This window comes from Pinus tabuliformis, chromosome X (genome assembly GCF_031772625.1).
Source record: "Pinus tabuliformis cultivar Carrire ecotype Pingquan chromosome X, CPIR1, whole genome shotgun sequence".
Classification (NCBI taxonomy): Eukaryota; Viridiplantae; Streptophyta; class Pinopsida; order Pinales; family Pinaceae; genus Pinus; species Pinus tabuliformis.
The window spans coordinates 831,063,616-831,076,648 of NC_142308.1; positions in this window are offsets into that span (position 1 = coordinate 831,063,616).

Consider the following 13,033-nt stretch of genomic DNA (forward strand, 5'->3'; position numbering starts at 1 on the left):
TGAAAGGTGCTCCTAGGACTCTTGCTGTGCTCAAAGAGCCTTTTACCTCATAGCAAACGAAAATGGTGGCTGATCCATCTCAATCCTCTTGTCCCTTTGGTTCTTAAGTGTTTATGGCTGGGACGATTCCCGTCCACATTAGTACTCGGGCAAAAGAGTATCCGTCACCTTCCAGGAAAGAGCCTGAGGTTCCCTCTAGCACTCCTTTGTCTAGTTCTGGCCCGCTCCATATCGAGAGACCTAATACTGAGGCACCCGTCTGACCCCCTCCTAAAGGTGTACTCCAGAAATCTTCTTACAACCATAATGCTCATGCTGCTCAGCACTATACCATCATTGAGGACTTAGCCAAGGCTCCGTCCGCTATGTCTGCCTTAGAAGTTCTCTAGAGCTACCCCTCTCAGAGGAAGTCCTTGCTATTGGCCATCGGTGGCATAGACCCGGCCGACTCGGATTTGATTACTTTTGACCTAGAGAGCCATATACCGAGACTGCCTCACCAAATTGCCTTCCTTATTTAGGTCATCATCAATTCCAAAACAATTCATCGTACAGTCATTAATGAAGGCGCTTCAACTTGCATCATGTCTATTGCTTCTTGGAAGATTATTGGTTCTCTGACTCTGAGCCAGTCTCCTACGACTTTGGAAGCTTTTGATGGGAGAGAGTCTTTCCCTTATGGCATCCTCCAACGTTTGCCCATCATTTTGGAAGGGAAGACAGTCGAAGTGGAAGTTGAAGTTGTTGATGCCAATCTTACTTACAACCTCCTTCTGGGATGCAGTTGGACATACGCCATGCGAGCCATGGCTTCATCTCTATTTCGTGCCATTTGTTTCCCTCATCAGGGGAAGATTGTCATAGTATACCAGCTGTCTTTCTTTGCCTCCTCTTCCGAAGGCAATGTTCCTTTTGTGGAGCATACCTCCATCCCATGTGAGAGTGTGGCAGCTGGAATTTTTAAATATCTTGCCCTTATGGGTGTTTTCTCACTCCAACCTCCTAACATCGCTTCTATCAAAATGATTTCTATTCATTCTGATCCTTGGGTTCTTCCCCCCGTTGATCAGATAGACTCATGGGGTGATGAGATGCCGTTGAGTCTTGTCGAGCTCAACTACGTCGAAATTGTTACTGTATCGGCTCCACCTCTTGAACCTGCTCCTTCGAGAAAAGCTCTTGACTCGTACGCTCATCCCCCTTGGCTTGGAGACAACGGTTCTTCAGACCCTTTAAAGGAAATATTTCCTTATGACGAATCCATTATCGAGACCATGTCTCTCGAGGAACCTCCTTCGTCCAATCATCACCATCGTTCCTCATTTCTCCCTGCCCACTGGGAAATGCTTACCTGTCTCAAGCAGTTTGCTCCTTGTCTCCCATCCCAACCCCTTCAAAAACCCGTTCAAGTTTATCAAGTGTATTCTGAAGGGAATATGGGAAACATCATGCAAACCCAGCCGATCGACATCTCTGTTAAACCAGGGATTTTTGAGCATATCCATGTCAGAGTAACTTGTACTCTGGAGGAGATTCAGCTCTATATTGATCTTTTTCATGAGTTTCGCGATGTCCTTGCTTGGTATTACGAAGAGATGCCTAGTATCGATCCTAGCATCATGGTGCATGAGATTCCTACGTATCCAAGTGCTAAGCCTATTCACCAGCGTCTACGCCCCGTGCACCCCCGAAAGGCTGTGGCCATTAAAGTGGAAGTTGAAAAGCTTCTTAAGGCTGGTTTTATTTACCCCACCCCACTGACATATTGGGTCTCTAATACCATCCCTATGACTAAAAAATAGGGTACTATTCGCATCTATGTTGATTACCGTGATATTAACCGAGCCTATCCCAAAGATAACTTCCCCACACCCTTCATTGACTAGCTCATTGATGAGTGTGCTGGGAGAAAAATGTATTCATTCATGGACGGTTTTTCTGGATATAACCAGATCAATATTACAACTACAGATCAGCACAAGAGTGCCTTTATCTGTTCGTGGGGCAATTTCACCTACAAAAAGCTCCCTTTCAATTTGAAAAATGCTGGTGCTACCTTCCAACGTGCAATGTCCTACGCATTCCATGATATTCGACACATTGTGAAACCATACCTGGATGATCTACCAGCTCATTCAACTAAACACTAGGACCATCCCACTCATCTTTGCGAAATCTTTCTCTGCTGTCAACGCTATCACATCAGGCTTAATCCTCATAAGTGTGTCTTCTGTGTTGAGTCAGGCAGACTTCTCAGGTTTATCGTCTCTTGAGAGAGCATCCGTTTGGATCCCCTTAAATTCGAGGCTATTCTGAATCTTCCTCCCCTTGCTTCTTTGCAGCAATTGTAGAGTTTGCAGGGCAAAGCGAATTTTTTAAGACGTTTCATTCCAAACTATGCTGAAGTGGTTAAAGGTTTCACGCGGTTATTGAAGTGAGATACCCCTTTTCATTTGGATACAGCTGCTCAAGACTCCTTCGAGCATCTCAAGGTTCTCCTTGTTTCTGCTCTGTTGTTGCGTCCTCCAAATTATCATCATTACTACACTCTGTATTTGGCCACTACCGATACCACCATTGGCATGGTTCTCGTTCAAGATGATGATGATGACACTGAGCATGTCATTTATTATCTTAGCTGCAATCTTCTAGATACGGAAACTCAATATGCTTACGTCGAGAAGTTGGCATTAGCTGCTGTTTGTGCCGTCCAATGTTTCCTCCATTATATCTTGTTGTGTACTATGACAGTGGTTTCTGATTGCAACCTGATGACATACATCCTGTCACGTCAGTTGCTGGGCGGCAAGTACTCGAAGTGGATTTTTATCCTCCAAGAGTTTGATTTGGAATTTACCACCGCCAAGTCTAAGAAATCCCTTGTCTTTGTTGACTTACTTTTCTCTTTGCCATCTTCTACCGCGCCCTCTCGGTCAGAGGACCATATTTCAGATGAAACTCTATTCCTAATTAGCACCCTCAATCCCTGGTACAAGGATATCATTGTCTATCTTCAAACATCTTCTTTCCTTCCCGAAGTGTCTAAGGATGCTCGACGACGAATTCGTCATCAGTCTCAGCCTTATCGTATTATTGGGGACACCCTGTACTGTCTCAGCATCGACGCTGTTCTCCGTCGATGCTTAACATTTGATGAAGCTGAGCGAGTTTTGAATGACTTCCATTATGGTGCCTGTGGTGGTCACATGTCCGGATATGCCACTACTCAAAAAATCCTCCGCTCCAGTTATTTCTGGCCCTCCATCTTCAAGGATTGCATTCTTGCCGTCCGTTCCTGTCACGAGTGCCAGATCTACCAGCGGAAGATGCGTGTGCCCTTGGCTCCATTGCACCCTATTGTTACCATCGGCCCTTTTGCAAAATGGGGCATTGATTATATGACCTGTAACCCTCGCTCGGCCAGGGGGTATGGGTATATCATCATTACCATTGATTACTTCACAAAATGGGCCAAGGCAATGCCCACACTATCTGAGGACGATCACACAGTGGCGCAATTTTTGTTTAATCATGTTATCTCACAATTCAAAGTCCCTCAAGCTATCATCATTGATCACGTTAAGCATTTCTGTAATCACATGATGACTGAGCTAACAACCCAGCTAGGCTTGTGGCATGATAGCTCGAATCCATACTATCCTAGGCCAATGGCCAAGTAGAAGCCGTCAACAAAGTTCTAGTTACGATGCTTCAACATACCATTGGCATGCACAAGTCTAACTGGAACTTGATGTTTTTCTCTGCCTTAAGGGCCTACTAAACTTCTATGAAGGATGCCACCAGTTTCATTCCATTTCAATTAGTTTACGAACTGGAGGCTACCCTTCCCATTGAGTGCAAGATCCCTTCTTTGAAATTAGTCATCGAATTACTCCCCAACACTACTCCGGTAGAAGAACGCCTTCTTTACCTAGAATGGCTGGACAAGACCCATCAACTAGCCTCTCTAGCTATTGAAGAACAGAAGAAGAGAGTGAAAACTCACTTCGATCATACTATCCATCCTCATTCTTTTGTTGAAGGAGATTTAGTCCTACTCTATGATCAAGCGAATGATAAGCTGCGGGTAGGAAAATTTGAGCCCATGTGGCACGGGCATTATATTGTAAAGAGAGTTTTGCAAAAATGGGCCTATGAGTTGATTTATAATGAAGGGAATCCTCTAGATAAGCCCCAAAATGGGCTTTACTTGAAAAATTGTTATGCATGAATTTCATGCACTTTGGTTTGTACATACATGCGTTTTTAGTAGGTGTGTTGTGTGTGTGTTTTCATGTTTTTGGCTTGGTGTGAAGGTGTGATTGCCACTTATTGTGTCTTTTGCTTCTTGCACATATGTCTGGTGCACCTTACATTGGTTTTGCTGATGGTGCCTACCGCAGTACTCGCAATTTGTCTTCTGCGGCATGGGTGATCTACAATCCTCATGGTGAGTTGATAGACCTTAAAGGTGTTTGTCTAGGTTGTACCACAAACAATGTCACTGAATATAGTGCTGTTATTGAGTTACTAGCTGAGGCGATTAATCTCGGTATTTGTACATTGGTTGTGAACCTAGACTCGTAGCTTGTTGTCCACCAGCTCAATGGGCAATATTCCGTCAAATACCATCAAATTTTAAGGTTGTATTTACGTGTTAAATTGTTAGAGAGGAATTTTGATTTCATTACATATTAGCATATTCCATGACGATTAAACACACTAACTGATGCATTGGCTAATCATGTATTAGATAGACATTTTCATAGCATATAATCAAAAGAATATACAAGAAGCATGTAAAACACAATAATAAACCATAGGAATATATGAATATATATATATATATATATATATATATATATATATATATATATATATATATATATATATATATATATATATATATATATATATATATATATATATATATATATATATATATATATATATATATATATATATATATATATATATATATCCTGTGTGGCACACCGAGGCACTCAAAAAATAAGTGTACATGTCCAAATGGAGTTTGTGTTGTCTATACATCTGAGACACATGTCTCTCAAAAAACACTAGTAGGAAATAAAAAAACTAAGCGACTACTGAGGTGGGTTGTGCTCTCTATAGCACACCACCGCTCGTGCCACTCGCCTTAACAGGTGGTGCACCCTGGGTTCCACTCCTACTGTGTGGATTTGGAATGCTATGGGGACCTCCTCGATCCCCATGTAATCTGGAATCCCTGCTATTAGGCCCTCAAGGTTCCGGGCCACTGTCTCCAGTGTGTCATTAGCTGGAGAAGCCAAGGCTAGTGCTGCAATGCCCTGCACATCCCTCCGCACCTCTGGAGCTAGCCCGACGGGTCTCACTAGTCCTACATCTGCATACCATAGCATTCATCATTAGGACATATACATGAAAATTCAAAAACATCATATAAAACAATAATGCAAAAAATGTGATCAAGTGTCTTACCACCATCATCCCGCTACTCTCCAGCAGGCAGCTACATGTCAGGATCTCTGCGGAAGTCCATGCTGGCATATGGCCAATCCTCCACGAATATCGTTTGGCACTCCAGCAACTCTTGAAACAGTGTCTCCCATGCCACTGGTCATCCACCACCTCCTCGTGGCATGACATGTGCCCACCGTGTGGCCCTAGTCTCACGTGGTTTGGGCAAATCCAAATCCATGTCCTGTAACTATAGTGCTGGCACCCGCTCCACCATAAGCGGGACTAAGATGGATCCATAATCAAATAGCTTCATCTCTCCTCGATCATAGTTGGTAAGTTGCCTCTTCATGTTCGCCATCATTGTTTCTTCCTAGTTAGACATGATTAGATTGAGACATTGGAGAGCTAGCCGGAGATGGGTCTTCGAAGCCTCGTGTTGGGCTTGGGAGCCTGCTACCCGTGTCACCATGAATAGCATAGCATGAAGGACCACATTGTCTACTGTTGGGATTGCCACATTCCCACTCCTTGTCTTGCGTGCCCGTGGGCACACTTGAGTCATCAACTTCTCTAAGGAATCGCCCCCGGGTCGCTGCCCCTCCAGAATGGGCCTCTCACCATGACAGGACAACCCGGTCAAAAAATATATTTCTGTAGCATCAAACTCGATATGCCGGCCTGAGATGATGAATTTCCCATATGTGGGATTCCAAGCCTAGATCAGTAGCTCCAATAAATCAGGTTGTGATCGGAGATGCGGAGTTAGGAATAATTTGAGCAATCTGCATGCTCGTAATGCATTTCGGCACCCCACATTGGTGAAAGCTTCTATGTCATTGTCATCATGCATCCATTCTTGCCAGACAAATGCCATTGTCACCTACATGACGAGAAAGATTGAATTAGCACTTCGTTTACTGAATTCAATGCGTAATTTTCATAAAAAAACTAAGTTCGCATCGTCATCACGTCTGTTTTTAAAACAGACGCGATGACGCGAGGTATCTAGTTGTATTTTCATGGTCATCGCGGAAGTACATCACTTTTCCAAAATGATCGGGGTGCGTTATGTGTAAATTTTTCTTGGTCATCGCGGACCCGAAGGCTATACCCGCGATGACCGAGCGACGGAGCTCGGTCTAAAAAACTACCAAACTAACACATATAACTTTCAAAATGCATGAAAATGTATGGAATTGAAGCACAGGACAAGGACTAATTACCTGGAACATGTTTTGGGGTGAATGATGGATAAACAAGGCTGAATTTAGCTCGCCAAATTTGGTACTCCAAAATGCTCCACAGTGCAATGAACAGTAACTATGGTAAAAATGGTTGGATTAACCCCTTTTTATAGTAATTTTTGGAAATTAAAAAATTATATTTTGTAAATGTGGGTTTTTTCTCATTTTTTGTCACATGCTTAGTCAAAATGTGGTTTTTTAACTATGTTTTTATGATTATGTTCATTTTATATCGAATGGGTTTACTTTGACGTGCTTTGTGCAAAGCTACATGTAGTGGAATTATGTCAGCTTTGTGTGCGCTTGCTCCGAACAAGTCGTCTTTAACGCTCTTTTCCGACTTGAAAAAGAAAAGATAGCTAAGTTATCCATCTTGAATCGTTAAACGAAATAAGAGGCGGTCAACTTTAAGCTCTTTTCCGACCATGTAAAAATGAAGAGATTGTTGGGCCTTTGTCATTTCAGGTTCGTTATTGGTTCCGAAACAACGTGATTGCGACTACTTTTCTACTTTTTCGGGTCAAAGTCACTAGTTACGAAAAGTACTCCTTGATCGTAATGGTCGGGTGGTTCATTTGAGTATCGTTTTATACTTTTCCGGGCTCGAGAGACACAAATTTACGAAAAAGGACCCCCCTGGAGTTTTCTTTTCTGTGTCTTTTTCAAAGTCTCTAAACATGAAAAAGACTCTGAGTTTTACCTATGTCGAACTCATTAAACCCTGACAACATTGGACTGATCACCATAACGAGACTCGAGCTTTTCCTTCCTAGGGCTCGTTAAAATATTACTAGGTTGGACTCAACAACAAGTTTATCATTGGTTGTCTATGGTAGCTAGTCACTCTTGAACATCGACACTTTTTCTTCTTGTTGCGTTGGGACATCCATACATCGTCATTTGGCCTTCTACAGGTTTGAGTTGTCATTTAGCCTCATTCCATCTGATTCATGTCGTCTCCATTGTGCCTCTGATCCTTTGGTATCTGAATTCTGCCACCCTCCGAAGTCGTGTTGCCGACATGTTCAAGAGTATAATCCTTTTACAATTTACACCCTTGTCCTCTCCTCTGATACTCTGTTTCACCATCTACCACTTGCTCCTTATCTCATGTCATTGATGGGGGAAACATTATGGCCCTCTTGCGAAGGGTCGTCTCCTGTCGACATCAGCTCATTATCCAAGATATTGATCTAGAGATCTCCTTTGGTACATTAGAGCTTGCATGCCTCAACGACAAGTTCTTCGCACCTGACAGTCGACTTTCATCATTGGTCGTCGACTGGGTGATTCCACGAGTGTTCGACTTTAGCTCCTTTTTCACACTTCGTGGATTGTGCTAGCTAGTACCTTGAGAGCCATTGCCATTATTGGTGGCTTCTCTCACGCTTGTTAACGATTTTCATCATTGACCGGTAATCAAGTGATTTTCTATCATGCTCGACTTCAGCACATCTCTTCGCATGATAGAATTTGTACTACGATTGGATGGGTTCAAGACCCTGAACTTAGATTACATATGTTCGGGTTGCGTGGATTGGTTTATGATTACATGACTCATTGATGGATGACTGCGACCATACCTGAGTCTTCATGGATGGCTATGACCATACCTTTATTATCATCATGGTCTCATTAGATGGATGGCTGCATCCATACCACAGACCTATTTCATATGTCTTTTGGATGGCTACGCCCATGCCTAGAATACATGTACTTCATTGTCAGAGATATCAGTTGTACTTGCGTGCAGGTTCTTCCAGATGGTGTTACAGCTCAGCCAGTTTCGTAAAGCATTTCACCCCTCCCACTCTCTTGGGCTTCATACTTTAGGGGGCATCTATTACATAGTAATTTGTCACTGTCTTCTCTCCAGTCTCCCTACTATGTCATGTGTCCAAGTCATACATGCTCATAGTAGACAAATGCTCTCTGATGTTGCCAAATGACCCACTTTTCCTAAGTTATTTGCCTCATCGCGCCTGCTGGCTAAATAAATGCACTGAAGGGCGCTCCTAAACAGTCCAGAAGCACTGCCATCGTGGAAGTACACCTGATTCTCGCGATGGTCCGATTTTATGTGCCAGCGCGAGGTTGCTTGTAATCTTCAGTGATGACCTAACTAGCTACGTTATTCAATAGCGATGTCAGTGATGTAGATCAGTTACGTACCCGCGATGATCCAGGTTGGGCGAATTTGTTCCAACAGTAGGCCTTCTAGATGGCTCCAGACCTAGCTGTTGGCATAGTTTGTATCACCCTCCTTTCTCTAGCATGGTTGTATCGTCATTTGTGCTACCTTCCTTGGAGATAAGCTCACTCTTCCACCTTTCATGGAGACTCCGTATTCTATTTGAACTCTCACCATTGCTATGCACTGCTAGTTTTTTGGAATGGTTGCTGATAGTTGGCTAGTGGAGCAGTGCTGTTAGTGTTTGTGAGTTTGCTAGATAGCTGGTGTTAGTGTGACAAGTGTGGGATTGTTGATAGCTTGTGGAAGGTTGTGAAGTACCCTTAATCTTGTGTAAAACTTGTGAGTGAGAGAGACTTGTATGTTGGGAGATCCATCTTCAAAGAGTGAATGCTTGAGGAACATGCTGGCTAGACCCTTCTGAGAAGGCTTGTGACATCAAGACTTTGGTTGTAAGCTTACTCTTATTTCATTATTAATGCAATCAATGATGTTTTCCTATGTCTTGTATGTAATTTACTTGATAGCTCATGACTTATTGACTTTATGAGTAAATATATCATTGTTGTTCTGGTTACATGCTTTGTTGTATTTCCTTTGCATTGTTTTAGGTTGATTACTCACTAGGAGAAGGAAGTGGAAGCTGGAGCAGTGCAACGGAACTCCATCGACCACTGGTTGAGGTAGGCCTCCAACTATGACTTTTTAAGGAAAGCTATTGTTGATCTGTCCTTGTTTGTGACTAGACCCACTCTAGGGCTAGACGGGTTGCCTTTGTCCACAGAGGGAACACTTTCTTGCATCACATGTATGAACCATGAATTCTTTGAAGCTCTAATAGCGAGTTCAGCATTTGAAAAATTACCAAAGGATACACAAGAACTGTTGGATAGTGTCATGTCGACACCGACAAAAACCATAGATATTGGGGAAGTAGTGATAGCTGAAGGAGTTGTTTTAGAGGTTGCTATGGAAGCAAAGGGAACTGCTCCAAAGGTTGCAGAGATACCCAAGTCACCACGATCACCTAGACCAAGGCCTACCCAGACCCTGGAAGGCATGAAAGGAAAGAAAGGAAAGCAGGCCGCAACACCATCGGTGCACACGTCACCTAGGAGAAACCTGCCAAAGGACAAGCCCACCGCTCAAGAAAAGGGAAAAACCATTAACTTGGAACTGGAGGAGGAAGAAATTGAGGACATCCTAATGGACAATGACGATCTTGGGATTGACATGGAGGACATTGAAGTTAAGGGGTCTGACCCCATTACTAAACTACCTGAGTACTTCCCTCCGCATAGGGGCAAGGCCAAGGTGCCTAAGGATATTGACAAGAGAATGGTCACCTTGTACACACCTCTTTTGTCGGACAAGATTTTTTTTGAAGGACCGTGCTTGGCATGGATTCCAATGTTGAAATTAGAGGACTGGGACTTAGCTAACACCGATCGACTTCCTCACTTGGCGATAGACTAGATGATGCATCGTGTCCTCCATAAGACCACTGGGGTGACCATGTTGGAACCATAGAAGTGGCTCAAAGGAGTGGATAATGTAGGCCTGCTCAACCTACTACGAGTGCCACACTACAATCGCACACGCATTACCTTGCTGGTAATCAAATAGCTGTTGCGCTTGGTACATGATGGGTGTCTATGGATGGAGGAGCCAATACCCATCACTGATAGACTAATCCACATAACCACGAGGCTTCCATACTCAGGGGAGAATTTGGCCATGATTTTTGGTGGAAAGGCGGGTGAACTGGCCCTTGCGGAGGCCATGAAGAAGAAGCTCGGATTAGTAAATAAGCCACACAACTATGCGATTACAAGTATTTTTGACCCTACAGTCAAAGTGGCCACACAAATATTGGTAGGGAAGGTCATGCAAAAGTGTTGCTCTGATGAAGTACCGGCGCCTGTCATAACTCTAGCACCCCAATGTGTAGAGGGGGTTTAGTTTAATTAGGCCTACTACCTCTGCGGTGAGTTCCTCATGAACTTCTGTGGGGTGCAAGATCTCAGCAAGACCTTCCACTATACATGGCCCTTGCTTTCCATAGTGCTGGTATCCTAGGAGCTACCCGAAAATAGCCATTTTCCCTCAATTATGCCGGACCTGCCTAAGGCCGCGAAGTATGCTTCGTTATGGGTGACTAAAGATCCTCAACACATCAAGATATTTTTGATCTTGATGGACATGAAGATGTACATGGCCATCAACTTCAAGCCAAAGTTGTCCCCTACTGTCTTTGATAAATTGTAGTCATATGCGGAATTTAAGGCTAATTTCCACCATGTATCCATAAGTGCACGAAAGCAAGCCAAGCAGAAGTGGCATGACTTTCCCTACTTAGTGACAGATGATGCGATTCAAGCGGTTATTGACATCTGGGCGGCAGAATGGCACACTACCTCAGACTTAACGGTGGGATCGAGCAAGACAACTGCACAATGGAATAAGGATGAAGCAAAGCTCAAGATGGAGCAGTTGGCTAGAAAATGAGAAAGGAGGCTGAGGATAAGGCTAAGGTGGACCATGCTGCCACACAAAATACATGTGGATAGATAGGAGGAGAGGAGCATGGCTACGAAAAAGAGAAATTTCCCTCCCCAGAAGAAGAGGAAGAAGAGGATGATCTGATAGAACAGAGAGGAGTGGACCCACAGACACCTCCATTTCGTATCAAACATATAAGGGGACAAGAAAAAGTAGGACCATAGAAGAAGTCCAAGGCCAACAAGATGTCCATGGACCCAATCACTCTCATAGAGGGGTATCTAAACAACTTTGGGGATACAGTGAGAGATGCCACCATGGAACTGCTGCAGTAATTCGAGTAGTAGCAGTAGCAGGCATTGCGGGCCATTCAGGTGAATCTACGAGAGCTGCAGATTTAGGAAACATAGACCGGCGTGGCATCCACCAGTTTGGCCAATAGTACTTCAGAAGCTGCTGGGATGCTATGTGCAAAGGACTCCCGAGCCATAGTGTTGCAAGATGGAGGACCGATGACAAAGACCGAAGATGACAGGCCCATTGTCAGGGAACTCAAGGGAGTAGAGCTAAACTTGGTAGTGCTTCCTAGTGAGGTACTCCACCTACTGTAGGATGGGGTGATCATGGAGCTGAGGGCCCACAAACATCATGCCTTACAGGTGATTAGTAAGAAAAATATCAATAATACTTAGATGGGCATGCAACAAGACTCCACCCTCGCATCCATGATGGAACTCACTGACACAAATTAGTGCATGATTAAGGTCGTGGAGGAAGCATGCCGAATGGTCCCAGAGTTGGCCATTCCTGCAGATGAGCCAGTAGATGTGCACATTCGCAAACTCACTACGAGGGTGCACGACACCCACACAAAATTGGCAAAGGTTCAGTTGGAGCTGAACCTCCAAATTGTAGAATTGCAGTTGAGGGCCCAGCCTTCGACTCCACTGGAAGTCAAGGAGCAGTGCACGACTGCAATAACAAATGCAATAGCAGTAGTATAAAGTGTAGTGGAAAACTGCACAACACTTTTTGAACAGTCATTCTAAGTACTAATCAGCCTACAAGAAGACCCCATTGTGAAGAGGCTAGAAACAGAGGCGCAAGAGCTGTAGCAGTGCTACAATGAGGTAAAAGGGACATCGCATACTGTTCCCCTCCCATAGAGACTCGCAAAGCTGTAGGAGACCAAGGCATTGACGGAGTAGGTAGATTCATCTTAGCACAAAGAGGTGATGGTGAAGGTGCGCTTGAAGCCTTGGTTGGATGTAGCCTACTTGATCATGAACTTCATTGACAACAAGCTGGATAGTTTGCAGAAGACTCAGCAGAAGCTTAAGGTTGATAGTGCAAGGCCAACAACAGAGCAGTTGGTCGAGGAAATAAAGCAGGTGATCATGCAGTGCACCATCGAGATAGTAGTCATACAGGTCGAGCTAGGGGGTCTTTTCACCAATATCTCTATGCTCGCTGAGTGACTCAAGGGCGAGTCACCATGTTTGTGTTGGGGACCTATTGTGAACGAGTTCCCCCAAGAGCTAGTTTTGGGGCTAAAAGCCCATGTTTTGCGGCAGAAGGCCCAAATTTTGTAATAAACATTTAAATCCTCCACATTTTATGGTCGTGCCGCATG